Consider the following 27,761-nt stretch of genomic DNA (forward strand, 5'->3'; position numbering starts at 1 on the left):
TTCCTTTCCACAGGGAAGCTGGCGGGGGGGGGGGCAGGGAAGCAGACCTGAGTATGACTGAGAAGGAGTTTAAACCCCTACCTTGGCCCACAGGGTTCGGAGGATGGGGGAAAAGGGAGAGTGGCCAGATGGGGGTATAGCCATCCCCCTGTGGAAGGGGAGGAGGAGGAGGAGGAGGGAGAGAGCTCTGCCCACTGCATGAGCTCCCTGACAGCCAGGAGTAGTTCAGATACACAGCTCTGCTGCCCAACCCCAGAAGGGGACTCTTCCCCACTGCCGCAGGGCAGGGAGGGGGGCTCTGTGCCACACCTCCTGGTCCCAGAGGAAGACTCTTTCCCCTCCTTCTCTTCCCCATCCAGCCAGCCATTGCCCATGTGCACTGGGCCAGACTGCACTCACTGACAAGCCTCAGCTTCCCCACCACTGAACTGCAGACTCTGGGGAGGGCCTCACCCCTGCAGCCTGGCCCAGCCATGTGGATACTTCTGCTGGGGCCGAGCAGGACCAGACCAGGCCGCAGGGGTGGGACCATCCCCAGCAGCTGTGGCTCAGTGACAGCCACTCCCCACGGCCAGGCTGGGTGGGGCCAGGCAGCGCCATACAGAGTCCCTCTCCCTGTCCCCCTCCCCACCCCATGATGCCAGGGGGGGCAAAGGAGGGGAAAGAGTCCCCCTCCAGCACTGCACAGAGCACCACACCCCATGGGGGGGAAGAGGAGGGAGAAGAGTCCCCCCCGGGGCAAAGCAACCCTGCACAGAGCACCTCTCCCTGCCCCACAATGGCTGGCAGGGGTAGGTCCCCAGTGGGAGGGGGGGGGAATTAACCTCCTCTGTGTCCCCTTAACCTTAACAGGTCCATGCCAGAATGGCTGCAGTCCCTGCTAGTGGGACAGGGAAGGGAGGGGAGAAATAAATCCCCTCCTGGGCACCCTGACAGAGGCTGCTGCCTCTCCCCATCTCCTCACTGCTCCAGAGGCAGGCATGCAGCGCCATACAGAGCATGGTGGCATGGTCAGACTCCATCCCAGCATGGCCCCATTAAGATAAAGGGGGCAGGGAAGGAGGGGGTTAATTCCTCCCTCTGCCCTTTCTGCCCCCCAGACCACAGTTGGGGTCTTCCAACCCCATCTGCACCCCTCTGCCTCTGCCCTTCACCCACAGACAGGCAGACCTCAGCTGCAGGCTGTGGTGGAGGTGGGGGGCCCAGGGGAGGAGGGAAGAATCAGCCTCTGCCCTGCCTACTTTGCCTTACCAGGGCCATGCTGCAACACATCTGACATCACATCTGCTTGGGCTAGAAAGCAAAGGGGTAGGGCCAGCCCTGCTCAGGGCTGCAGAGCATGCTGGGATGTTGGAGGACTGTGATTTAACTTAAACCAGGAAGAGGTCTGGGACAGAAGTTCCATAAACCAGTTTGACCCCAAATCAGTTAAGTCTGATACAACATTCAACCAGGTTTATCTTAAACCAGTTTCAGCCATTTTGAAACTGGTTTGTATGCACTGAACTTATGTTCTGTTACAGGTTTAAACCAGTTTCTGATCACTTAAACTGGTTTATATGTAACTTCTGTCCCTAGCCTAGGTGCATAGCATGAAGTAGGATTTAGCCCTATGTTACATAGCAATGCCACGTAAGAGCTGGGAACAGGACTCAGACCTCTTACCACCTCGCACTGTTTTTTCAAAACAATAACCATAGTCTTTTACCACAGGCAGGTAACTTTAAAATAATTACACAATAGACATGGCTGAATCTTTCTATATACATTTGTTCATAAAAGGACCATTTGGAGAAATTAGAATGTTCATTAGGAGTTGTTTTTCTAGGTTCTCATTTTCCAACAAAACCAGGAAAAATAGTTTCTATTTTTCACAATAAAATTCTAATAACTTAAACAGTTCAAAGCCTGGCAAATGAGATTAACTTTCAAATACTGAAAAAGTCCTTCAAAATATGTTCCAGTTTTGATAAGCTCTAACATTAAGTCAAGGTTTTCCCTAAAAAATCAGTAGATATAACCTCTTCTTCCTCCTTTTTCTGCTGCAACTAGCAAAAGAGGTAGGCAGGAAATAGTTTTACCTTCCATTAAAAGAATTTGAGAGGTCAAAGTGTTTTTCCATCCTGAATGGAGATGAAAATCTGATGTTTCAAACACAAGAATCTTGGTGTGGGTCAATCAATATTGTGTTTTGATTTTGATCCTTTTCTATTATAATTTGTTCATATTTTGAAAAGAAGCTGTCTTTTTTAGAAGGTATTGAAACAAAAGGTTTTGACATTTTAAAATCTCTCATTTTTGCATTGTTTGAAATAATCAATATGTCAAAACCAGCCCTCTCCTGCCAAAAGGTATTCAAAAACTGTCAGTAAACACCAGACCAGCTCTCATTACCAGTCTGAGGCAATAAGCTCTCCTCACACATAACATTAAATCAAAAATCAACAAATAGAGAAAGGAAGCTTAATGCAGGTGCTGAACAGTCTTTTAAAACAGCCACTTTCTCCCATCTCCCAGGTCTTCAGGGAACCTGTTTTAAGGTTTTCCTTTTCAGAATTACATTGAAAAGTGAACTTGAGGGGACCTTTGAATGGCAGTGAGCATACAAGCTCTGAAGAGCCTGTTTGCTGAAGTTCACTGCAGCTGTAATGCACACATATAAAGAGCATATCTCCAACAGGAAAGAAAAGCACTTGTACTGGCATCATTCTGCTAATGTGCCCAATGAAAATAATGAATGCAACAGAACAAACAAAGTTAGCATTAGAAGCCTAACTACAATAGCCTGAGCATTAATTACAAACAATATTTGTGATCATCCAGTAGCATGGTACAGAAATGTGAAGTGAATTAGTGAACAAAGAGAGTCTTGACATTCTTTCCCTCTTAATACAGACACAGAAGGAATCAGCAAGAAGCTACAATTCTGTATAACACAATTATGTGCCTCATTCATTAGTACCACATCATTGACTACACCATGAAAGAAATGACAAATTAGCAATTTCACGGGACTAGCATAATACTATCATTTGTATCACAAAGTCAGCAAAATCTAGCCTCCAATAATTCAGCTCACCATTCTAACCCAAGACTGGCCATCAATACGGTTTTATGTGCCTTGTACTAATCACTAAAGTCAGATAATATGCAAGGTTAATGGTTGCAGACAGTCTGGGGAAATATCCAAGATCTGATAAGGAAACCCCACATTATTGCTGTGCTATGTGTGTATATCCTGATCAAGAATAGGCAAAGGAAGGAAATCAATGTTTAAGGCAGTTATAATACATCTCTTGGTGTAACATATAAATTGGCCCTTCATTGCCCATTCACATTTCAGTTAATAAATAGTTCAGACATAGGACACATGGATAGTGAAGAAGTGTAACCATTGTATGTTTGTCACCCCTACTTTAGATTTATGCTGTCTTAGTACAACAGACTCTATCCAATGCTTTTTAATTACCTCACAGGCCTGTTAAAGAAAATAAGAGGTTATGTTTAGTTCTGACCAGTAGTTTATTATATTCCACCACCCAAAAAGAGGTAGATGCATTTTCTTCTTTTAAATAAACAGTTTTAAACACAAAGATAATCCACCTAAAAATTCTACTGCTAATTCTGTCCTATCTTTGATTGCAGTGACTAGTGAACAGTCAGACAAATATCAGATCTTTATTTATTACCAATATGAAAACTTTTTCTTTTCCTAGCTATTATTGACTGGATGCTGACTTTTCATTACATTGTCTCTACTACTTGAGTATAGCATATATCATTCATTTTAAAATAAGGAAGTTGACCTCAGTATGTTCATATACATTTTGTAATGTTGCTGATAATTTATAAATTCATATTATTCAAATATACATCAAGTCCAATATTCCCTAAAATATCTAACTGCACTCTGGCACTTTTTCTAATGTAAGCATTTTTCTCTAATATAATTACATCCATTTACCCTCCACAAACCAAAAAAAACAGGCAGGCAATGCATTTAATTTGTAACTGTACTACTAAATGCAAATGTAAAATTGGCAGCTTTGATGTTGCAGCATTAAATATAGCTTATCTCACCAGTGACAGTGAGAAACAGACACTCTCTTAGGACTGTGAGTTATGACAGACTCTCCAATGAGTGAAAAATCATCCCCATACAGCTGTCACCGATGAGATTTTCTTTTTCTCTTTCTTTGGTACGTGAGTGTTTCAGTGGAGTTTGAGCCACCCCTCTGGTGGCAAAGATGGAAACTGTTTTAATGAAACAAAGTGCATACTTTAATGACGAGTAGCTACACCCTTTTTGTTATTTATATTATAAATAACTTTCTTCCTGTATAGTAAAGGATCAAAAACTGTGCTGGGCTTCCCCTTTCAAATCCTAACTAAACTAATGCATTTAATTAATTCACTCTTTAGTGAAGGACATGACAAAAATAAGAAATACATAGGCCACATATTGCATCAGAGTACATATTGCATTAAGAGAGGTTCTCTTCCAGATTTACAAAGGCTGAATCTTACAAGTTACAGGTTAGCCAATTTACATTAGTATTATTATTAATTTATTGTACTGTGGTAAAACTTAGGAGTCTCAGTCACTGGAGCCAGGACCTTATTGCAATGGTTACCATACAAAGACAACAACAGAAGGACTCATCTACATAAAGAACTTGCAGTATCTATGCCCTTGCTATGGATTACTGAAGATCACTAGAATTTACCTGGAGAGTAAAGTTTTCATATGTATCTGAAGCATCCTAGGAAAAGTCATTAAAAATAACTCTAGATGACTACAAAGGGTAGAGCCTGAGGGAAAATAGCTGTATCTCAGTTTACCTGCTTCTTCCTGACTGCACAGAGTTCAATCGAAAGGAACACTTAGAAATAACAAGCAGGAAATGAAACGAGACACCTGGGGTAAACCACTTCAAGGAGGTTAAAATAACAGTGGCTTGGCCATTAATTGGGAAGATGCTGTTTGCCAGGTACCACTAAAGACATACAGCTGCGTTACTGCACCCAGAGCCTCTGGCTGAATAAGAGCCATAAATATAAGGAACCCCACTAGGAAGAGTAGCTGCAGAAGCATAGCTGGACAGTTCTGAGCCCTGGGCAGGAGGAGCAGCTGGCAGTCTGCTGCTGCAGAGTTGGGGGTGGATATCACCTTTTTTGCCACAACACCAATTTTAGATGGCATAAAAAAGAGATGATGCCCTCCCCACTCACCCTCCAACAGCAATGAATCTCCAGTAGGAGTGCCAACCCTTCCAGATTGGCCAGGAGTCTACTGGAATCAGCATTAATCTCCAGGCCAATAAAATGATGGCTTGATATTATGAACAGGTTGAACAGTACAATTAATGACATTACATCATGTTGGGAAAAATAATCTCCTGGAATAGCTTCAGTCAGAGTTGGCAACCCTAATCTCGAACCATTCCTCCTGCACTGTGCTGCTGCTCTGCCCAATGCCAGACCTACTACAGGGAAGGTGCAGGGTGCAGGACATAGGGAGTAGGGGTGGAGCAAGGCACCACTCTAGCTCCATTCTGGCAGCTCACCACCCCCCACTTAGACAGCAGCTCCACTCCCCGCCCTTTAAACTACATCCCCCCCACTTTAGACTACCCTGCTTGCCCACCTATCACTACAGTGCTGGACCACTGTTCGACCCTAGAGAAGGGTCTTCAGCAAATAGACACTGACAGGATGCCACAGCCCAGTCATTGTCATTGTACCAGCCCAGAAGGACAGGCCCTGGGCTGAGTAGAACATACCTAAGTTGACAGGGAAAGGGAAAAAGTAAGTTATGACTCAGGTGTGCAAGGCTTTTATTGATTTGTCCTTTTTTCTCCCCTTGCTATGTACCTTAGGGTTAATAAGTGGTATATTTGTTTCAAATAACCTGTTTGGGGCAACTTCTTCTATTGGTCAGAAACAGAGCTGGACCTGTTGTGTTTGCCTACTTGCAACATAGGGTGCTTGTCCAGTCAAGAGTTACATGACTGTGCACTCAAACATTTGTGAAAAACAAAAAGACCACAGAAGCAACTCTGCCTCCTTCTGCCTATGTATTATGAAGTGACAGCAACTGCTCCCTAATTAAGGATGCAGCTTCCATTATAACCCAGATATGAGTGTATTTCCAAATGCAATCTCATCCCCACTGATATCAACCCAAAATACTGTAAAAAAGGTCTTTTGGATCACATCACCCTGCTTGCTGCATTTCTTCACTGGCTTCTCTATTGTATGCCATAGAAGCTACAAGTCTTCAGTTTCCTAGCCTATCCTGGACCCACCTGTCAACTCATATTCGGCACTGAAAAGTAGACTCCTACAGTCAATCAGTGTATGCTCCCACATCAGACTTTCAAATGAGCCTCTTGATGCTTCCTCACATGCTACCTCTCAGGTAGCTCCAGCTCCATGAGGACCTGTCTTTAAACAACTATTTTTTGTGTGTGATATCTACAAAAAAAAAAAAAAGGCTGCCCCTCATCATCTCATTCACACCATTTAAGGGCATGTCTACACATGCATTTAAGTGTGACTAAATTTACTCCACATTAAACAGTAAGAGATTTGGGCAGTAAGAGATTTTTGGCAGGTGTCTACATGTGCAGAGACTTGGCAATAAGTCTAGTGCCAAGTCCCTTCAGCCCTGCCATGTGCCCCTATGGCCACTAGGGGGAGCTCCAGGCTCTGGCCACATGGCTGCCAGCACTTGGCAGCGATGTTGAAGCCAGAATCAGCTGCCAGCACTTGGCCACCATCTTGGAAGCACAGTCCTGCCCCCTGATCCTTGACCAGCCCTTTCCCTGTCCAGGAGCTGTATGAACAGTGCAGGGGCAGCACACAGCAGCTCTCTTGTCCACCCTGCCTCCCTGCACCATGGCTGCTCCAGCCCCTGTCCACACCAGTGATGCCCAGCACGCCACTGCTCTAGCCCTGCCCCTGCCAGAAGGAACCAGCTCCAGACACTCCTGCTGCCCATGGTGCTGGTCCTGCTGGCACCAGCAGGCCCTCCCCTCCCGGCCCCAGGACAGCCATGCACCTGTCAGCAGGGCCAGGGCACTGAGTGTCGGAGGCCCTGGCCAACCCCCTCCTCCTGCACTCCCCACCCCAGCCCACCTGCCTTGCCACCCACATGCCCCCTACCCCTGCCCATTCCCAGCACCATTATAAGGACACACACATAGTTGAAACAAAAAAGTTTTATTTACCTAACAACATCCAACCCATGTCTCCTCCCTCCCCCCTCACCAAACAGAGCCCCCTCCCTTCCCAACACACAGAGTCCCCTACCTCCACCCACCAGCTCCTCCACCACTCTCTCTACTCACCAACAATAAAAAACCCACTTACAATGTGAAAAATATTTACAATATGAAAACCATTTACAATCTCTCTGATTTTCAGTACCAGAGTGGGACGGGGGGGCATGGGAGGGGCTATGGGTCAGAGCCTGGGGGCAGGTGCCCAGCACCCCAGCCTTAGGACATTCCCTTGCAGGTCTGGGGGTCATGGGGACCCCAAGCAGGTAGTGGCCTCATGCTGCAGCCACCTGGGACAGCACTCCCCAAGGGCAGGTGGCTCCCCCTCTGGTTGCCCCAGTGCAGCCCCAGCATCCCTGTGAAGCATAGCCAGGTCCTCAGGTGTGTGGTGCAGGGGAGAGTGGCGGGGCCAGGCCCAGGCAGTTGGGTACGAGGCACTGGAGGACTTCCTCCTAGGCCCAGGCAGCAGCCTGCTGCAGAGTGGTGGGTGGGACTCAGGGGCCCTGCAGGCCCATGGGTGGGGGCTAGGCAGTGAGGGACATGGACATGACCACCAGGGCCAGAAGGATGGCCAGGACCCAGCAGCTGGTGTCCTTAGCCTCCACTGCCTGGGCCTGGATGGCCACCTGCTTCCAGAGCAGCTCCTCATGTTCCCACTCCAGGGCCTTCATTCATGCCCAGTTGTCCTACTGTACCCAGTCTTGCACCTCCAGATGGCACCACCTCCAGTGACCCAGAGCCTGCATGCCTGCTCAGGCTGGCGGGCTCTCCCCCATGTCCAGATGTTGGCCCTGCAAAGGCAAGAGACAGAAGCCTTTTGTGAGAGTTTTCAGTGATTCAGAGATAAGATCCTCTGTACCAGGGGCTGTGCGCTGCCCAGCCTCAAATTGGGGTTAGCCATGCACAGGTGCCATGCTAAGCTGGCCAGCCAGGACAGGGCCCAGGCAGCCACCAGCCAAGACTCTCATCCCTGCTTGCTCCCCTGGGGCCAGTGGACCGCTGGGTGCTGACCTTAGGCAGCCCACCTCCCCTTCCCCCTTCCCAGGGCAGGACAGACCAGGCTGCTGGCAGCACCTGCTGCTGCAGCTCCAAACCCTGCTTCCCCTCTCTCCTCCTGCAGGCCACCCACTCTGCTGTGCTGCTGCCCAGTTCACAACACCCGGGGTCAGGGCATGCAGGGCTCCTGGACAACTGGGATGAGGGGCTGGCTGCATCCCACACACCACCCTGCACAAAAGGATTCTCCGGGGAGGCACCCTGGGGACAGCCCCCATCCCACACTGCTGCTGCACACCAGGCATTGCGTGATAAACTGTTTGTGCAGGCTGAGGGGTTCCCAAGCCACTACACCCTGGTGCTACTGGTGTCTCAGGCACACCTCCACTCCTGGTTTGGGACTCTGAGTTATGACAGCATGGGAGGCATGCCCAGGCTGCCCCACAATCTCTGCCACCACCTGGAGAGCTACCCATGGCACACTACACATCCCGGCCCCCAACTACCAAGGAGCACATCGCCACCAGCATCGCCACCTTCCTCAGAGTGTGAGAGGTCTGTGTCAACCCAGCTGCGGGGACATGGGCTGCTCAACACATTTTGAACTGTATCCCACCTCTATACGTGCAGTAGAGGGAGAAACCCAGGACCAGGGGAGTGTGGGTGGGCCAAGCAGGGAGTGGGGGCAGGGGCAGGGACAGGGTCAGGGACTGGGAGGGCCCTCCACCCAGTGTGAGACTTACCATGTATCCGAGGCTGGTGGCTCAGCATGGGCCTCCCCATTGGCGAGGGCGAGAAGCTGTGCCCAGCGTCCATGGCCCACACTGTGTGGTGCAGGTGATTGTCTCTGATATGTCCTCCGTCGGAGGTCTATATTGACCAGATTCTTTTTGGTGTTGGGTGGTGGAACAGGAGCTTGCTCCATCCACTCCATGCATTGACCTGGTAGTAAAGTGCTTCTAGGACCGGTGCAAAAAAACCAGAGGGGGGAAAAAAAAAGTAACCAGCCAGGGTCCCACCCCCCCACAAAGGAGGAGCTGGTGCTGCTGTTGGCCAGCAGTGATGTTACTAGCCACTCCACGTGGTGGGATCTGGGCTGTGCTGAGGGTGAGGCAGCTGCTGGCCTGGGCTCCCAAGCTGCCACTGGATGCAGGGGAGAGAGGGTCAGGCAGGGTGCTGAAGGTTTGAAGTCCCCTCCTTTGGTGATATGTCACTGGAGGGGTCAGGGTGGGGTGAGGGCCTGGGTAGGCTGTCCCTTCTGGTAACAGTCACAGGGGTGCAGCCTGGGTCCCAAAGCACCAAAATGGGGTCATCTCCTACTTAAAGGCCGTGGTCTTGTGGGCATGACCAGATGGACAATTGCAGTCAGGCATAACCATCTACGGTGCCTGCAAGGCCTTGACCTTAATGTGACACTGCCATGCTGACCAGGAGTACCCTCGCTCCTGCATGCCATTCTACTGGGCCTCATAAATGTGAGCATTCAAGTGCCCACCCCACACAAACTGCCTCTGCACATTGGCACAGCCCCAGTCACCAACCTCCTCCCAGGTCCAGTTGGGGGCCTGGGCGGGGCTGGGGGGACATAGGCAGGGCTGGGGCTCAACAGAGAGGAAGTTGATGACATGATGTCCTGTGCTGCTCTCTGGGGCCCTGCGTGACTGTGCCTGTGATGCCAGCCCTGGACAGCTGCTAGCAGTGCCCAGTGCAGGGGCACAGCCAGAGACTGGGAGCCACATGGCAGAGGCACATTACAGCACCTGCAAGAACAGGAGACACTGTGTGGGTGAACAGCATTAGGGAGCAGGTGCTGGCCCTGCTGCCAGAGACAGACAGACAGCAGTCCTGGGGTGAGCCCAGGGCTTGGCAAAGGGTTCAGCAATCTGCAGCCCTTTGCAACACTCACCTGTGGCCAAGCACCAGCTCTGGAAAGAGGACAGGCTAGGCAGAGGCAGCCTGTGTCCTGTCCAGGGGGGCACATGAGGCCTGCACTGGTCCTAGGGAGTGCACAGGCCCCAGCAGGCTTCTGTACTGTGTGCCCCAAGGCAGGAAATGGCTGCAAGCTTTTATACCCTGTAGCTATGGGCTGCCAGAGAGCAGACCAGCCCTGGAGGAGGAGAGGAGCTTCCATTGTAAGTGATTTCAGGTAGGGAATCCTTTTATACTGTGTGCATGCAGATTCTAGTATTGCAGGAATCATAGACATAGACCTAATTTGAGGTGCTACAATAATATGAACAATGAAGAAAATGTCAAGATTTCCTCCAAAACTTGTACACAAGAACTGCCATTTATTGGGTCAGAGCATAAGTCCACCTTGCCTAGTATCCTATTTCACACAGCCTGCATCTACATATGAAATTAATGCTCCTCGTAGAAAAATTCATGTACATTAAACTGGGCCCCAGCATACATCTGAACATGTGCCTGTCAGGAGCAAATCTACTCCTGATGGGAGCAGTTCAGTTAAGGGCTACTCCTGCCCTGCTCTGCTTCCTTCAAACAGCATCCAGGGAGTGGTGTAAGCTCCCATAGGTGCCAGCCCTGGGCTGGCAGGGGACATGGGGGGCTGGTCATGATCTCCATGTGGCTGAGAGGCAGCTGCCTGGAAGCTGGGACAGGTCTCCTAGCCATGTGGAGATCAGGGTGGCAGGATAGGCAATTCACTCCCAGTAAGCATCTACATGTGGGTTTTGGCACATTACTTTAATGTGATCTATAATACCTGTATGTACAGGTACTAGAAAATGACACATTAGACTAATCTACTGCACAGTAATTACTGCACATGTGTAGACATGGATGCTTTGCTGTGCATTAGATTAGTGCCCACAAGGGCAGGGGGTGGATGCTGAAAGGGAGAGTGAACAGGATATGACCAGGGTATTATTCCACTATTCGTTTCTCACTTGCAGTCCCCAGAATTTGCTCCATTTATTTATTGAACTGAATCGCAGTGCCTTTAATTCTGACGCATTCACCAGACATTAAAAACAAACCAACAGAAACAGCCACACAGCCTCTCCCACTTCTTAGTACAAAAAAGAAAAAAATAGTAAGAAATCAAGAGAGGGAGACATTTTTTTTAAAATGAAACCTAGCTGTGAACCTATCTCTAAGACCAACATTTGGAGTCGATTACAGAGAGATACAATCTGTGGTCCTTAGAAATTTCTAGGGCAATTTCCTAGATGTTTAAAACAGGAGTATTTTCAAGGCTGAGGGTGAATGCTGAGCAATTTTGAAAGCTTTGCCCTTGGTCCAATGTACTGGAATGCCCTGGGCGCATCTACACATGCACCCCGCTGCATAGTTGGCATTGCACAGGCATTTAGTACTTGCTTTAGCTAAAGCAAGTACTAAATGACTGCCAGTACTGCACAGTCCCAGTGGTGCATGGGTCATTTCCAACACTACTGCACAGTAGCCTTTTCCTTATGGCTTTTTCATATCAGTTTACAAAGAAATATTTTTGAGAAGGGGAAGATGTTTTTTTTTGTTGTTGTTGTTTTTTTGTTTGTTTTTTTTTTCTCTGTTTTTTTGCACCGGTCCTGGAAGCACTGCAATACCAGGTCAATGCATGGAGTGGATGGAGCACGCTCCGGTTCCACCACCCAATACCAAAAAAAATCTGCTCAATATAGACCTCCTATGGAGGACATATCAGAGACAATTACCCTGGGGAGCCTGTGGAATAGGACCTCACCAGAAGGTCAAGACCCCTTGCACACTCAAGCAGTGCCCCCAGTCTCCTCGTCCCACAGCTCTTGCTCAGGGCAGGGGAAGATGTATTGCATAAATGTAACAATAGTTGGGGTTTTTTTACTTTAAAATATTTTTTCTCCTTAAAAAGGCATAGTATTGATGGACTGCAGTGTAATCAGGGTGAGCCAGGATAGCCTGTGAAGTAGTTAACTGTAGATGCACTCTTCAGGTAATTGGAAGTCAGGGCAGGGCAGGGCAGGGCAGGGCAGGGCAAGGCAGGGTTGAGAAGTGGTTCTCAACCTTTTTAGACCAGATACCCCTTGTTAGACTCAAGGCACCCCTAGGAAAACACCAACCCTTAGTTTTCATTCATTTTTTGACTACAGAGAAAAAATAAAGCAATTTTAATGTTTCAAAGACCACAAGAGGTCAGAATATGTTTAATACTATGGACAGAGATGATCCGAGCAGGGTGCAGAATCCGGAGGAGATCAGCGTATGTGGGGCCCTGCCCCCGGATGAGAGGAAGCTTGGAGCAAATTTGGTGGTGCAGGTGGGCGGGGGGCGGCGAGTGGTTCAATGATGGATTCAGCAGCGGGGGGGAAGGGGTGCCGAGAAGCCGGACGTGAAGCTGGCAGCAGCCCGGAGTCACCACACCACTCCTTCTGGCTCTGTGGAGCCCCACATAATGCAAGGCCCCGGTGGTCACCCCGATTCACCCCCCTGCCCCCACCCCCTAGGGATGGTGCTGACTACGGATTCCTTTTCGAAATCGCTGGAGTTATCTTGTGAATAATTTTTGCACATCTAACAATATTAAATGCTAACTGCAGCACTCTGGTTGATAGTCACTGTCTTAAAAACTAACTGGTTCAGAGAGGCATAAGCTTTCATAGATGACACCTCACTACTACTACTACAGGGCTGCTACTCTGCCCTGCCTTCTTTTTGACTTCTTTTTTATTCTGTTTAACATTGATATAGATATGGTGGACATCTACATTCAAATAAACAAAGTACATATTCAGTCACTAAAAATGACAGGGTTCTTGAAATGGGCATCTAAACTAATGAGAAAGCTATACATTATTTTCCAACAGTTCAGAAACATGGAACAACCTAGTTCTATGTGATTTATGATGTTCAACTGAATATCCTTACCTGTTGGTTGTGAACTGTTGTATTTTCCTTTTCTCCTGTATTTTAAAAATGAAGACTATTGTTTCAATCTTAGGAGTCAAATAGTTTACAGAAACATGAACTGTCCCTCCCCAAGCTGAGTGAAAGGAAACACAAAATCTTAGATTAAATCTAGCTGAGCACAAGAAGGTATCATTTCTACTGTTGATACATGTGTATCGTAGAATCATAGAAAAGTAGGACTGAAAGGGAGGTCATGTTGTCCACATCCTGGCTCAAGGCAGGAGCATCCCTGTCTAAGCCACCCTAGACATGTCTAACCTGCTTTTAAAATTTCCAAGATAACCAAAAGCCAAAGGTCTACCTGAGGCTAGCAGCTCATTAGGCTAGCATGGGTAAAGCACTATAGTCGACGGCACCAAGAATTACCTGAAGATAATGGAAGTTTGCTAGCAGAACAGAAAACAAGTTCATTGGAGGGTCTAACTGGAAATGTTCTAAAGTAAAGTCAGAATGGCCACTAGTTCAAGCAACAGTGATTTCTTTCACAGTTCATATTACTGCTTCAGCAATAGATTTTCCATCCCCACATTGCTTTCCCCGCTTTGAACATCTGCTGTGGGAGTAAGGCTTCTTTGCTTGCTTACTGCCCTCTCTTCTTTCCCACACCAAATAAGCATCATATTGTTAGACTGCACTGTAGGTCTTGAAAATGTGACATCAAGGTAACAGATCCAAGGTTTCCTGCCAGAGTCTTACAGGGCCTGAAACAATCATTTTGCCATGTGGATTGTCCCATTTATATCAATAGATGCTAACTCAAATGCTGCTTTAACTGTCAACATTGATTATTTCCCTGCTCACCAAAGCATGTAAGAAAGAAAAGAAATTACATTATTAAAACAATCTGAACCTTCAAAATTTTGGAGCACAGAGACACAAAAGATATGTGAATTAATATGAGTAGGCCTTGAACAAAACATGGTAATCATTAAATATTGCATGGAGGAAAGAAGGGGACAAAATTGATATAATTTTCCTGGAGTGTAGGGACTCAGGCTCCAGATGTATGATAAATAAGCCATCATATTTATAAGCCATACATAAATATGGGAAGGATACAATTTATGGGGGGGGAAATGGACAATTAGACATGCCTGTTGAAATCTTTCCATCTTTGAAATTACTAGGGATATAAACCTGTCCCCATTACTTTGCATACTGATACTATAGACTTTGATCAGCTTAGCTGCACAAGAGAAGTTTGTCCCAGCTTATAGAAAGCCTTCAAATTGCAACTCAACACTATGTTTCTCATTTCCTTTCGTATCTACTTTGTGTTAATTAGATTTAAGATGTTACTGCTGTCAGTGCAATGAAAATGAAATCCGAACTGATGTGCTGCTTAGACATATGGCAACAGAACTTTCAAACAGTAACCAAAAGAAAGTATAGGTTTCCCTTCCTTTCTCATGTAGCTTCATAATTATGTGGCTGTGTTGTCAGTAGAGCTTCTGATGGGGAAGTGAAATGAAATGTATGCCCAATAGTGAGCTGCTTCCATCAGAATTTTCATACCACAACCAAAAAAATAAAATAAACCAGAGCATATGTCTTTACTCGGATAAAAGATTTGTAACCTCTCATTCACTGTAGTTTCTAATGTCGCAGGGAAATAGAAAACTGCTTTCAATTCCATGTCTTAACTTTCAAAAAACACCAAAGAAACTGCTTTTTCTTCTTTATTGTTTTTATAGAATCACTGATGAAAGAGACAATTAATGAGGCTGAATCAAATACAAAGGGCTGAATAATATTGTGACCAGTAACAACATACATAGCTACGCTATCAACAATATGGCCAATAAAGGTTTCAAAGCATAAAATAAAACCCGTGCTTGCCAAGGGGCGCAGCTCCCACTTCTCGTTTCCAACTCCCTATGTACAGAGCTTGACAGTTAGCTAGGTGCATCAGTCATGCCATGAGTAATTCAAGGTAATCCTGTTAATACTATAAATGATACTGCTGAATTGTCTGGGAGAGTTGGACCAGATTATCACAGCAATCCCTTCTGGCCCCATAATCTACGAATGTAGAGGGCCAGAGAAGAAATTTCAACTCCAGTAGGTTCAGGGAGAATATTATTTACAGCTCAAGCGCAAGAGGGATTGTAGATCTCTAAGAGCTCTTCTATTTTCCTTTTTTACTTGTTGCCTCCATTTCTTTCTACGCTTCATCATAAGAACTGCTATTTGCAAGGTCATACCATAGGTCCATCTTGCCCAATATCCTCTGTCACACAGTGGGCATGTCTACATGAGATGCTTTAGTGCACAGTAAAGCAAATTACTGTGTAGCAAGCATCTGCATCTACACATGCAGACCCTTATTGCACAGTAATCTGCTGCCTGCAATTCCAAGTAGCAAATTAATTGCAGAGTAATTACTATACAGTAAGGCATGTGTAGATAGCTGACTGGGAGCAAATTTGCTGCTGGGCAGCAAGGGGCATGAGATTGCTCCCTGCCGCCGGGATGCCCACTGCCAGGGCAGGCTCTACCACCAGAGCTGTGATGGAGACAATGTCCCCCTGCCCCAGCAGAGAGGAGCTCCCAGCTTCTGCTCTGCAATCACAGAGCTGGGGCAGGGAGCTCCCTGCATGGAGAGAGTTCTGCACCTAGCGTGGAGCTAGCTGGGACCTGCCCCTGACTGGGACAGTTCCCAACCAGCCCTGGGCTGCATGGGAAAGTCTGCACATGCTGCCTGGAGGTGGCTGGGGACTGTCCTATTCCAGGCAGTCCCAGCCAGCTCTGGGCTGCACATGCAGAATTCCCTGTGAAGCCCAGGGGCTGGCCAGGAACTGTCCTGGTCAAGAGCAGGCCCCATTAATTGTCTCTTTCATTAGTCATTTCTTTTGTTTGCAGTGTTTGAAATCTTACATATTTTATCCTTACCAGAACAAATTCTATATTAATTTTGCATTCTTGGCAGATTTTTCCCAACCCTGTGCCCTGTTCAGGAAATCAAGGCATGGGGCTTGAAAGAGCTGTGTGGGAGGGGCAGGTCCCAGCCCTCTGCCCCGATCCATCAGTGAGGCAGCTAGCAGTGAGCCAGGGCCAGGACCTCACTGTTAGCTGCTCAAGGGGCTGGGACCTGCCCCTTCTCTGCAACTCTTTCCAAGCCCCACATCCCAATCAGGGAGCTGGGGCCAGGAGCTCCCTGCTGCCAGGGCAGGGGGACATTGGCCTTTCCCAGGAGCCTGCCTTTGTCACAGGAGCCTGCCCCAGCAGCAGGCAGCTCCTGGGGGCACGGAGCAATCTCCCAGCCCCCACCAGGAGACAACTTAGAGTTCCCCCGGGCTACTGCAGGGGGCCAGTGCAGGGCCAGAGGGGCAGGAGCAGGCTTCTACCAGGAGCAGCAAAACTGTTCCCAAATGGAGGCACATGTACATGCCTGCCCAGGGTGAGTTTACTCCAGAGTAAATTACTCTGGAGTTAACCCATCCAGAAGCATTTGCATGTGTATATGCACCCACTAGCAGACAGTGGAAGCTGAAAAAAGGAGAGTGAAGAGGGTATGACCAGGTTTTTTTTTCACTGTTCCATCTCTTGCTTGCAACCTCTTTCACTTGCAACCTTCATTACTGAATAATCTTTCTTGGTTGCCAGCATCATAAGTATTATGCAGAAAAATTACTGGAAACAACTGAGTCCTGAACTGTTCTTTATAGAAAGCACAACACATGTCCAGATGAAATTCCTGTGATGGACTCCCATAGTCAGATGTCCAGCTCTTCAACTTTTCCAAATGCTACAGAGAGCTTCCCCCTGTGCCCTTTCTATTGCATTGCATCTGTTCACAAAGTGTCTGTGGGACAGTGAAAAGAGAAAATGGTAGCTGTAATTATTCAAATCCTAGCCCTTTAAAGGCTTTAACTATAAGAACTAGGACTACTTCATTTGTACACCATTAATCTAAAAGTGACAGTACATGTAAAAGAAATTGTTTTGTCAAGGATGGCAAAAATATATTTGTGTCTTCAGCTCTCAAGTTATTAGAAGGGACAGCAAAGTATTTGTCATTCAATATTACAGTAATAAAGCAGCGCTGATAGGTGATGCAAGAAAGGGGAACTCAACCTTAAGCAGGGGACGGTAGGAGCTAGACTGGTTCCTGGAGGGTGCTAGGGCAGGCTGCTTTGTGCTTCTTGTATATTATGGAGTTTATCTTGCCTCAGGATTTAATACAGGAGGAAACCAGGCAGAAAACAGCTGGTTCTGCAACAGCCCTGAAGAAAGTGGAGTTGCAAAAAACGTATTTATATATTCACCTTAATGCACATAGACCAAGCACAGATTACAGCCCTAAAAATCTCTCTCTACAAATTTGTGAGTATCCATTTGAATATAGTATAGCAATGTCCATCAGCACCTTCTTTGCTGTATGCAATGGAAAATTTATGTAACTTTCTAATGGGGCACTTTTATAAGGTAAAATATTTAGTCTACATTTACTCCTAATTTTACTGAGTTACTGTTATCTAACTTGACTCAAATACTAGAAAGTCCCCAAGGCTGATACAGAATTACTCTCATGTGTGGTCTGTCCATCCCAAATTGTGCTCCTAAAAAGGGAACTCAATTAGCAATAAGCTTACCTATCACTTATCGGCTGACCATGTAAATAGCCTGCAGAATAGTAAAAGGGCAGGTGGTAATCCGATAGCATAATAGCTCAGGAAAAAAATATGCTATTAGCCCTGCTGGGCTCCACACGGCAAACAGCCCTTTCCACTCATAAAACCATGAATAGATCCTCTGCACAGCAAGAATGCAGCCACATTCAGCAGCATGTGTCAAGTCAGGAAGGGAGTGAACCTGTTCTTGTGAGACAAAGGCGATGCTCAGTGTGGTAAACAACACTAAGGCAGCCACACAAGAGGACGTTTAAAATATTATAATAAAGAAATGTGAGGGGAAAAGATGTTAAAACTACAGAACCAGATTCCTATTTCTATAAAATCCTGTGGAAAAATGTTGATTCTGGTGTCTGGAAGGGCCTTTTGTGCATTTCTTTCTGTCATTCTCAGACTCTGGGAAACCAGTTTGGAAGCCTCAAGGTAAAAAATTAATTCTAGGCAGCTTGTCAGTTCGTTTGGTACTTAAGCAAGACAAAGTAGGGTTCGTGTCACCTTTACTGAGATTCCATACACCCAGCTTTGGAAGAGTTCTGAAGAAAGGGAGGAGTATTAAAATTACCATGGGAGTGATTCTTCTTCAAATACAAAAAAACTGGTGTTTTGCAAAGTAACTGCACTATACCATACAAGAGTAACATTCCCTGTGACTCAGCCCAAGTCCTTGGTTCATCTGTAGCTTGTGTACACAGAGCAAGAACAGTGGTCTTATTACAAAAACACTGGATGGGGAATAAAGAGAATGGGGATGTGTCTTCTGCTGTACCACAAACTTCCTCTGTGACTTTCAGCAAGTTATTTAACCTCTCTATGCCTCCCTTTCCTCCCCATTCTTACAGATAGGGGTTAATACAACCCCCAACATACCTCAATAGGCTATCATGAGATTACATTTAAGAAAGGTAAAGCACTTTGAGATCCTCAAGTTTAGGAAGAAGGAAACTATATTAGAAAACAGTATTCTGCCTTTGATCCAAGGACCTCATCCCTGCTGACATCAATAAAAGTTGTGGATGCAGACCAAGTATGGTAGATCACCAGCGCAGTGGTGAACTGAACAGCCAATAACTAGTTATCTACAGCAGAGGTATCAAGCTGATTAGGCTCTACGAGCCAGATTAGTGTCATGGGACCAGTCCATAGGCTACACATGCCAGCACAAACACTGACCTCCAGCCCCACATACAAGATGGTACATGTTGCATGAGGCATGCAGGGACAGTCTGAGATGCACAAGCAGCACCATGGGCTGGATGATAGAGCTCCATGGGGTGCCCATCAGCTGAATTTTTACACCCCTTGTCTACAGTTATCTATTAGCATTAAACGTCCTAATGTTGTGTTTTACTGGTCTCAGGTTATTGTGACAAATTGTTTTATATGTTCACTGAGTGATAATGTACATCAGAGGTAATTTTATCGAAGGAAACATTTTCTGTATCTATTTCTTTTGTTTGCAGTATTTGAAATCTTACATATTTTATCCTTACCAGAACAAATTCTATATTAATTTTGCATTCTTGGCCATACTTAGGATGATACAAGGTAGATATACTAATCCTTAATGTTATTGAAAAACCATAGTGAAAGGTTGATCTACTTATATATAACCTGAGGCAACTCTAAAAGAAAACAATAAAGCAGTAAGCACTTTGGACTTGGTTTTCAGAGGTGCTGAGTATACTGATATCCCAATAGCATCTGCAGATGCTGAGCCGCTCCAAAAATCAAGGTCTTTATATCTTTGTCCAATATAATTAAATAAATGAGGCAGGAGAAGGGAGGGAGTGCACTTTAATGTAGGATTAAAAGTTTATACATCAAGGGCAGGTGGTGCTCTTTGAGGCTGGAGGAAGGCCAGAAAACAGTGTTTGGCATGCAAGAACAAGCAGGAGCTGCCACTACTAGCAAAAAAGCCAGCTGCATGTTTTCTTTTTCAAATACACGCACACACGTACAGTATATACACAGACAGAGAGACAGAAAGAGAGAGAGATGAGCATAGCTTTTCAATCCAGCAATTTTCAGGAACATATGGACTCTTGTGGCAGCATATTCACAATTCGAAAGAATGTTGTCAATCCAAGATACAACATTTTCTGTTTTCCTCTTACTGTCCTCTCTCTGTATAGCCCTATTCTATACCCCAACTATACCCATGCAAGTCTCCCAGAAGAGGGGATGGAAGCAATTCCACAATAAAATTTTACTCCAAAGTAAAATTTCTTCAGTCAGCCAGAGACTTTGAACAGTGGTCCAAAAAAGATGAGTGGAATTTTAATTTCCATCAAGAATTGTGTGCTACTTCCACAGTTCTCTTAGTCCAAAATCAGATATCCTTTAACCCTCATTCTCTTCCTCACTGAATGGCTGGACAAGGAAATACAGCATTTTAAATAAAATCACATAATCATTATAACATTAAATATTTATATAGACTCACATCTGTTGAAATGTATTACATTCAGATTCAGCAAAAAAACATGGTAAGGGGATGGCACTATTTCTTGCTGTTCTGTTCATGAATACCTAAGCCAAGGGAGAACTAAAGGCTGCTTATACACATGCCCATTGGTGTTCTAATTAGAACATCACATGTATTAAGCCCCTGTGCATTTAAAAATGGCTGAAGGGCGCTTTAACTAAACCTGGTTGAATGAGGTTTAGATAAAGTGCCTTACAGTCATTTTTAAATGCACAGGGGCTTAATTCACATGATGGTGAGGAGTTTTAATTAGAGTAGCTACCCAGGAACAGCTCTAATTAAAACACCTCCTCCTCCCCCCATGTCCCAGCACATGTATAAGCAGCCAAAAAGAACAGTAGATAAATGGGATATGTATTTGTGATAAATGGAGGGCGTAGTCCCTGTGAACACTAAAATACAGCAATGCCTTCTATATCAGATTTCTAATGCACATTTTATTTCAAATTCTAATAAAAGTCTACTATATGATTAGAGATGCCAGAGGCAAATAGGAAATATAATTAACAGTTCATAATAGGATCTATTTAAGTTTCAAATGTTATTAAGAGGAACTTGTTCTAATATGCAGGTCATATACATAAATGGTTAAAATACACAAACTAATGGAGAAAAGTCCAAAGTTAGATGACTGGTTCAGCCAAGCCAACTTTGCAAAAATATAAATTGAGCAGGAAGATAATATAATCTGTTTAAGAAGCCACCTTATTTTCTGCAAATTACTTCCTCACCAGCATCTTAGAAGTCTACATAAATCTTGCAGTATGCCATGAAAGTTAACATATCCAGTTTCTGTGGAAACAAGAGAAGGAAGTGTAGCTGTATGTTTTCTTGCTGTATATTGTTCAATGACTGGGGATATGGACAAAGGATGAAATAAAGGCAAGTTAACAGGAGATGGCAACTTACTACAGAGTGGCTGACATGCAATAATTGTTCTTGTGACTGCTCTTGTCTCATGGCAAGTGAAACAGAACCAGGATAATTTAGAGCCTGAACAGATGAACCTTTTATACCAGCATAACTTACATTCTTCCACTGATGAGTTCTTTCCACTGATGTAAATTACACAGGGTTCTGGAGTAGACAGGCATGATATCTGGAGGTAGTAGATAGCTGGAGGTAGTAGCATGTCATATGCATTATTACAATACTGCACCACTAGATGATGGGGAACAGATTGACTTTTATTAGTAAATGTTTAGGACTGGGAATCCAAAAAGAAAGATGACAAAGCTGGTAGGGAAATACAAATCGCTCCAGTGAGGGACTAACAATACAGGGATGGGGGTGAGGAGGGGAACGCAACTAGGTTACAGGAGATACAATATTAGCCAACAAAGCCTGGGGGTGGGGGATGGGGAAAAGGGGGAAGGGGAGGGAGGGGGTTCATGACGCTGAGAGAGAAAGGAGATAGATACACACAAACCCATTACAATGGTCTGCAATGGTGGAGGAAGTGGTTCGAGGGAAGTGTCTCAGACCATATAGAGTCTCATCGTGGGGGTCCTCTTTGGGTGGAGCAGGGTCATCCGTGGTTGAAGAATCCCCTTGAAGTGAAGGTCCATCTGCCACAGAGGGGGTGTGGTTCAGGCAGTCCCCTCTGGGTCCGGTCTGGCAGCAGCTCGTCTGGTGGGATCAGAGTACTGGCAGTGGCCCGTGATGTGTTCCATGTAGATGTCATGGGACCAATGGATGGTTAAAGTGTGAACAAGCAAAATGTACACTAGTGTAAGCAGTAGTGTAACCAGTCATGTAACTGGTGTATCACTGGTGTAAATTAACCCAATTTTTTCCTAGGGTAATTTGAAACTGGATTTGAGTAAGGCACATCAAAGTAGAGCTATATATTGTATGTCCACTCCTTGCTTACAATACTGTAATGTAGGGCTATGCAAAGTTTCATGTGCTGATTCGATCCGGAGGAGATTCGGACTGATTCAGTGGCCAAATCTTCAAATCCAGATTGAATCAGGGGACCAATAAACAGGTCCAAATCAACTCAAAACTCTCTGAATCTTTGGAAAAGATGCGGATAGCTTTGATGATTCCAGCAGTCCCCACCCACTGTAGCAGGGAGCTGCAGCCGGACTCAGAACTAGTAAGTACTAAGGGCAGGGGAGGGGGGGCTGGAGGAGGGGGGAGGGAACCATGGGGGTATCTGCTCCAGGCCCCATCCCCTGCCTGCTCCCCCAGCCCTCCCATGGTTGCTCTGCCTGGCCCAGTTCCTGGTGCTTTAAAAAAAGCCCCACTCACCAGGTGCTACCAGGCGGGGGGGGGGCAATCCCCACTGCTCCCCACTGCCCCACGCTGCATGGGGGTCTCTGCCATAAGCCCTGAACCTGCCTTCACTCCCCTGGCCTCACCATGACTGCCCTGCCCACCCCAGCCCTGACCCTTTAAGAAAAAAAAATGAGAAAGCCCCCCAGGACACACCGCTCCTGCAGCATCTTTGGGGCTTCAGAGAGCTTGTGTAGAGCCCACCATGTGGCGCAGGGCAGTGAGGATTGCCCCCCACTGGGCAGAATCTGGTGAGTCCGGGGTTTGGGAAGTTTTTTTCTTAAAGGGCTGGAGCTGGGGCGGGCAGGGCAGCCATGGTGAGGCCAGGGGAGTGAAGGCAGGTTCAGGGCTTATGGCAGAGACCCCCATGCAGCATGGGGCAGTGGGGAGCAGTGGGGATTGCCCCCCCCTGCCTGGCAGCACCTGGTGAGTGGGGCTTTTTTTAAAGCACCAGGAACTGGGCCAGGCAGAGCAACCATGGGAGGGCTGGGGGAGCAGGCAGGGGATGAGGCCTGGACTGGGAAGTGACAGCAGTCAGGGGGCTCATGGCAGAGCCCCCCCACACAGCATTGGGGCAGTGTGGGGCAGCAGGAATCACCACCACCCCCACCCAGCAGCACCTGGTGAGTCGGGGCTTTTTTTTCAAAGTGCCAGCAGCTGGGGCAGGCAAGACAGCCATTGCTGGGCTGGGGGAGCAGGCGGGGGATGGGCCTGGCCTGGGTGATTTGGAGATTCAGCTGAATCAATCTGGGACAGTGATTCAAATCACTGAATCAAATCACTGTCCCCCCGAATTGGCCAAATCCGAATCCAAAGCGAATACTAGCCGCTTTGCATAGGTCTTATGTAAAGACTAATTACAGCAGTGTAAACATGTTTGAATCCAGACTCTTAGATTTGTTTTCTTCAGTGGGGACAACTGCCCTGCTTCAGCTTTCCTTACTGCAGAGTAAGTGTAGATACACCAAGAGTTGCAGCATATCAGCTACTCCATGGAAAGTCCTCCACCTTTGATACTCACTTTAATGCCATCATTTGCCTACACCCTAAGGGTCAGGCTCAAATAGAAGGACAGAAGAATGAATTCTTGCATCTGGCTCAAGGGAACACCAGCAGCATTGAAGCCATGTTTATATGGCACCAGCTCTATTGGACAGTACATGTGATAAAGATGCCTAACAACCGGCTCCCAAAACAGGTCCTATGTTCCCACCTCACTGCTGATCACTGATCTAGAGGTGGGAAAAACAGTAGATTCAAGGAAACCTTAGACGGCAATCTGAAGAAACACAATATTAACATCAATACCTGGGAGACTCAAGCACTGCATCATCCCAAATGGCACTATGACGTAGGCATCAATCATTTGAGGCAAACTCACCTCAGTATGGAGGCAGATAGGTGAGGCAAACAAAGAGGAGAAGCTGTGACCTGACATCACCAGGATTAACTCCTTCCTCCCCAAACTATTTGCCACATCTGAAATCAAATGTGTAAAACTCTGATTGCCCTCCTCAGTCATCTATAGACTCACTGATGCCTTATATATTTACTGAAAGACTGTTGTCCTCATATCAAGGGTCTGCCAATAACAAGGATGATGAAGAGTCAGATTTGCATGCTCATTACTGGAAATCTGGAGCTTTAGGATTAGATACCTTAGGGCCTTGTTTTATGCTCAGCAGTATCCCTCTCATTATCACATTTGGGGAGGGAGGAAGTTGCAGGATTTGGCTATTCTTCCAAACCCTACCTTGGCACTTGCAGACAGGGAGGCCAACACCTAGACCACCACCTTACCACTCTAAGCAGAGTCCAGTGGATAGCACCAGCACTACCAGGACAATGAGTGTGTGCCTTGGCTAGCAGAAACACCAGCCCAGATAGTGAGCTGAAGGGGTGAGTGCATGAAATGAGATTCCCACTGAAAGGAGAGAGAGAAGTCTTGTTTTTTCTTTGAATTTTGATCATCTGGTCCGTGCTGCAGAGTAAAAAACTCACAATAGAATAGTTCTTGTATTTACAGGTACTCTCCTGCTGCAGAGTTTATTAGTTTCCTGAACGCTAACAGGGCCACACATGTAGACACCAAGACATTTACTGCAAAGCTAATTAGTCTATTCCACAGTAAATGTTTTATGTAGATACACCCCCTGACTCTGCACTTGCACTGGTATAGTTTTGTCCCAGCTTTTGCCCCATTCTAGCCTGCATTCAAGTAAGAAACACCAATGCAAGGCTACACAGTTTGCCTACTTCTTGTTTATACCAGTGTAGAGGCTCCTTATACCAGTGTAAATGCGTCATACATCCAATCCTTTAGTGTAATGAGGCCAACATTTTGGGCAGGAGTGTTCCCCACCCCCCCAAGTGCCACTCCCAGCCCCTTCTCCTGACCAACAGGCTGATTTCTGTTCCTTGCCATGTGTCCCTACCCAAGCTGCTGCTCTGCCTTCTGCTGCCTGACGTGTGCTGTCTGCCTGATTTGCTGCTCTCTTTTTTGCTCCCTGTCCTATCTTTTGCTATGTTGCCTGCCCCCTCCCTGATCTGCTGTGACACACAGAGAGGCTGCCTGTTCCACTTGTGGCACATGACACAGGTTGGCCATGTGCCTTTTCACAACCTAGATAACTGCACAGTATCTTCCCCAAATAGAAAACCCTTTAGAAATTCTACCAAACATCTCACAAGGTGTTAATTATGAAGAACAATGACAGCAAGCTAAAGTCAGTAGGCTTGCTTCTCCAATGTCTTGTGCCTTGTGCAGGTATTTATGCCTGTGCAAAGTTAGTGTACCAAGGTCCTGTACAGAAATTACACGTATTGCATATTAAGCATGAAGAAAACTCTCTAAAGCTGTAACCAAACAGACACTCAGCATATAGAGTCCTTTAAAAATGGTGGATCCCACTCTAAGTTAACCCTGGATGAATGGGGTATCAGCCTATGTCTAGTAGGGCTGTGCAAAACTTCAGCCACTGATTCAATTCAGCGGAGATTCGGCCCAATTCAGTGGCTGAATCTCTGAATCTGAATCGAATCAGGATACCCTTTAATTTCTCCAAAATTAATTGGAACCCTCCAAATCGTTTGGGAGAGATTCAGAAAGATTCAATGATTCAGACATAGACACAGCTTTAAAAGTTTTTTTTACGTACCTCAAGGTACCAGGTGGCTTGTAAATGTTGAGATGATGGAGTGGATGGAGCATCCCATGGGATTGCAGGGGGGGTCCCCAGCACACTCAGCAGCAGTCCCAGAAGTGGACCAGAAGCACTTCCATTCCACTTCTGGGTCCACTGGGGACCACACGGGGGGGCCCACCTGCAGCCGCCCCCTCCCCAACTCAGTGACTGGTGCCTCCTGGGTCTGGGGGGGCACCCAGGGTCACCCTGTAGTCAATTGCCAAGCTGGGAAGGGGGGAGCAGTGCACTCTGCAGTGGACCCAGAAGTGGACCAGAAGTACTTCTCATCCACTTCTGGGTTTGCTGCTGAGCATGAACCCCACCCCCCACCCCTATGTTTCTGTGAGATGCTCCATCCACCCCACCATTGTAGCATTCACAAGCCACACCTGGTACCTGGAGGTATGTAGAAAAAACATGTAAAGCTATGTCTATTGCCGAATCACTGATTCTCTGAATCATCATCAAATCTTCAGATTTGGCCTAATTGAATTGGGATACTGATCCGAATCAACAAATTGAATCAACGTTCCCAGTGCGGGCCAAATCCAAATTGAATATGGTCCATTTTGCATACCCCTAATGCCTAGGTACAGACATTCAAATAGCTCAGGGTGAAATCAATCTAAGTTAAATGGCTTTCTGTAAGCAGCATAGTTTAGATCAGTAACAAATAAAGCACACATTTGCCCTGTGGTAGCGGGGAGGAGAGGGCAAATCTTAGACCAGGTTCTGCCATTTTTAAACCAGTCTATGTGTGCCAAACTTTTGTTCTGCTTTGGGTATAGACCAGCTTTGTGTGCCGAACTTTGGTTCTGTTATGGATATAGACCAGTTTCCAATCACTTAGACTAGTAAAAGTGTACTACATGTACATGCAGCCTTTACTAAATCCCATCTTCAGTCAAGTTAAGGCACATTCCACTGGCATCCCAGGGACTCTTCACCAGATGCCTTGCTAGCCTTGGCTGGTGCTCACCTGCTCCAGGCAAGCACCAGCCCAGCCCAGCCCTGCCCCTAGGCTGTCACAGTGAAGAGATATAAAAGGCTCTGTCTTCTCCCTGAATGGCATGGAGCCTCCTCACCAGCTTGCTTGGTTTTGTGTCTTGGCGGAGGGCCAGACCAGTTCGCACAACAGAGGGTTCCATTTCTGCAGCTGCAGCAAGGAGCTGCAGCTCAGGAGGCTGCACTGCTTTTTGCCACTTCAGGAACTGTGGCCAGGATGGGAAGGAAATAGAGCCTCTCTGCCACGTGGGTCCCCACCATCAAGCTTGCAGGCTCATGTCTTGGTGAGGGCCAGACCAGGTCCATGCAGCAAATGAATTTCTCTTCATGCCCCCCTGGTCACAGTTCCCAGCATGGCAAAAAGCAGCACAGGCCTGAGCTGCAGCTCCTGGCTGCAACTAAGGGAATGGAGATTCTTTGCAACATGAACCCACCCAGCCCCCACAAAGACTCGTGTCCACAAGCACGGGGAGTGACCTGCACAGTAGAGTAACTCTGTCCCCCCCCGGCTACAGCCAGGAGGTGTAACCTGGGGCTACACTGCTTTTCACTGTACCAGGAACCAAGGCCAGAGTGGGGACACAACCCCTCTGCTGCATGGACCCAGCCCAGCCCCACCAAGACTCAAGCCTGCAAGCTGGGGGTAGGGTCCATGCAGCGGAGAGGCTCCTTTCCCCTTTTCCCTCTCCTCCATCCCCCACATGGCATCAGTGCCAACAGCAGGCAGCTCGTGTGGTGGGGGGTGCTGGGGAGAGGGGCCTGCTGGCCAGCTACTCAGCTGGGCTCATCTGTGCTTGGCTTTCTTCCACAGCCTTCTGGGAGGCATGCTGAAGTGACCCTAGCCTTCTGGCCTCAGCCACTTCAGGCAGGCTCTGAGACCCACCACTGAAGAGTGCACATATGTTCTGTTCAGTCCCAACCTAATCTAAAGCACTTTGAGTAAATTGCTGTACAGGGTCTTCATAAAGTCCTTTTACACTTCTAA

General features: G+C 46.7%; 1 non-coding gene across 1 annotated transcript; it reads right to left on the minus strand.

The window, feature by feature from the left end:
• Positions 1-11,814: 11,814 nt before the first annotated feature.
• On the minus strand, positions 11,815-12,004 carry LOC149874746 (U2 spliceosomal RNA). Its single transcript, XR_016440065.1, has one exon. It is a non-coding gene; the product is annotated as a U2 spliceosomal RNA (small nuclear RNA).
• Positions 12,005-27,761: the final 15,757 nt, after the last annotated feature.

Source organism: Crocodylus siamensis, chromosome 1, assembly GCF_052110815.1.
Source record: "Crocodylus siamensis isolate JL-2025a chromosome 1, ASM5211081v1, whole genome shotgun sequence".
NCBI classification, from domain to species: Eukaryota; Metazoa; Chordata; order Crocodylia; family Crocodylidae; genus Crocodylus; species Crocodylus siamensis.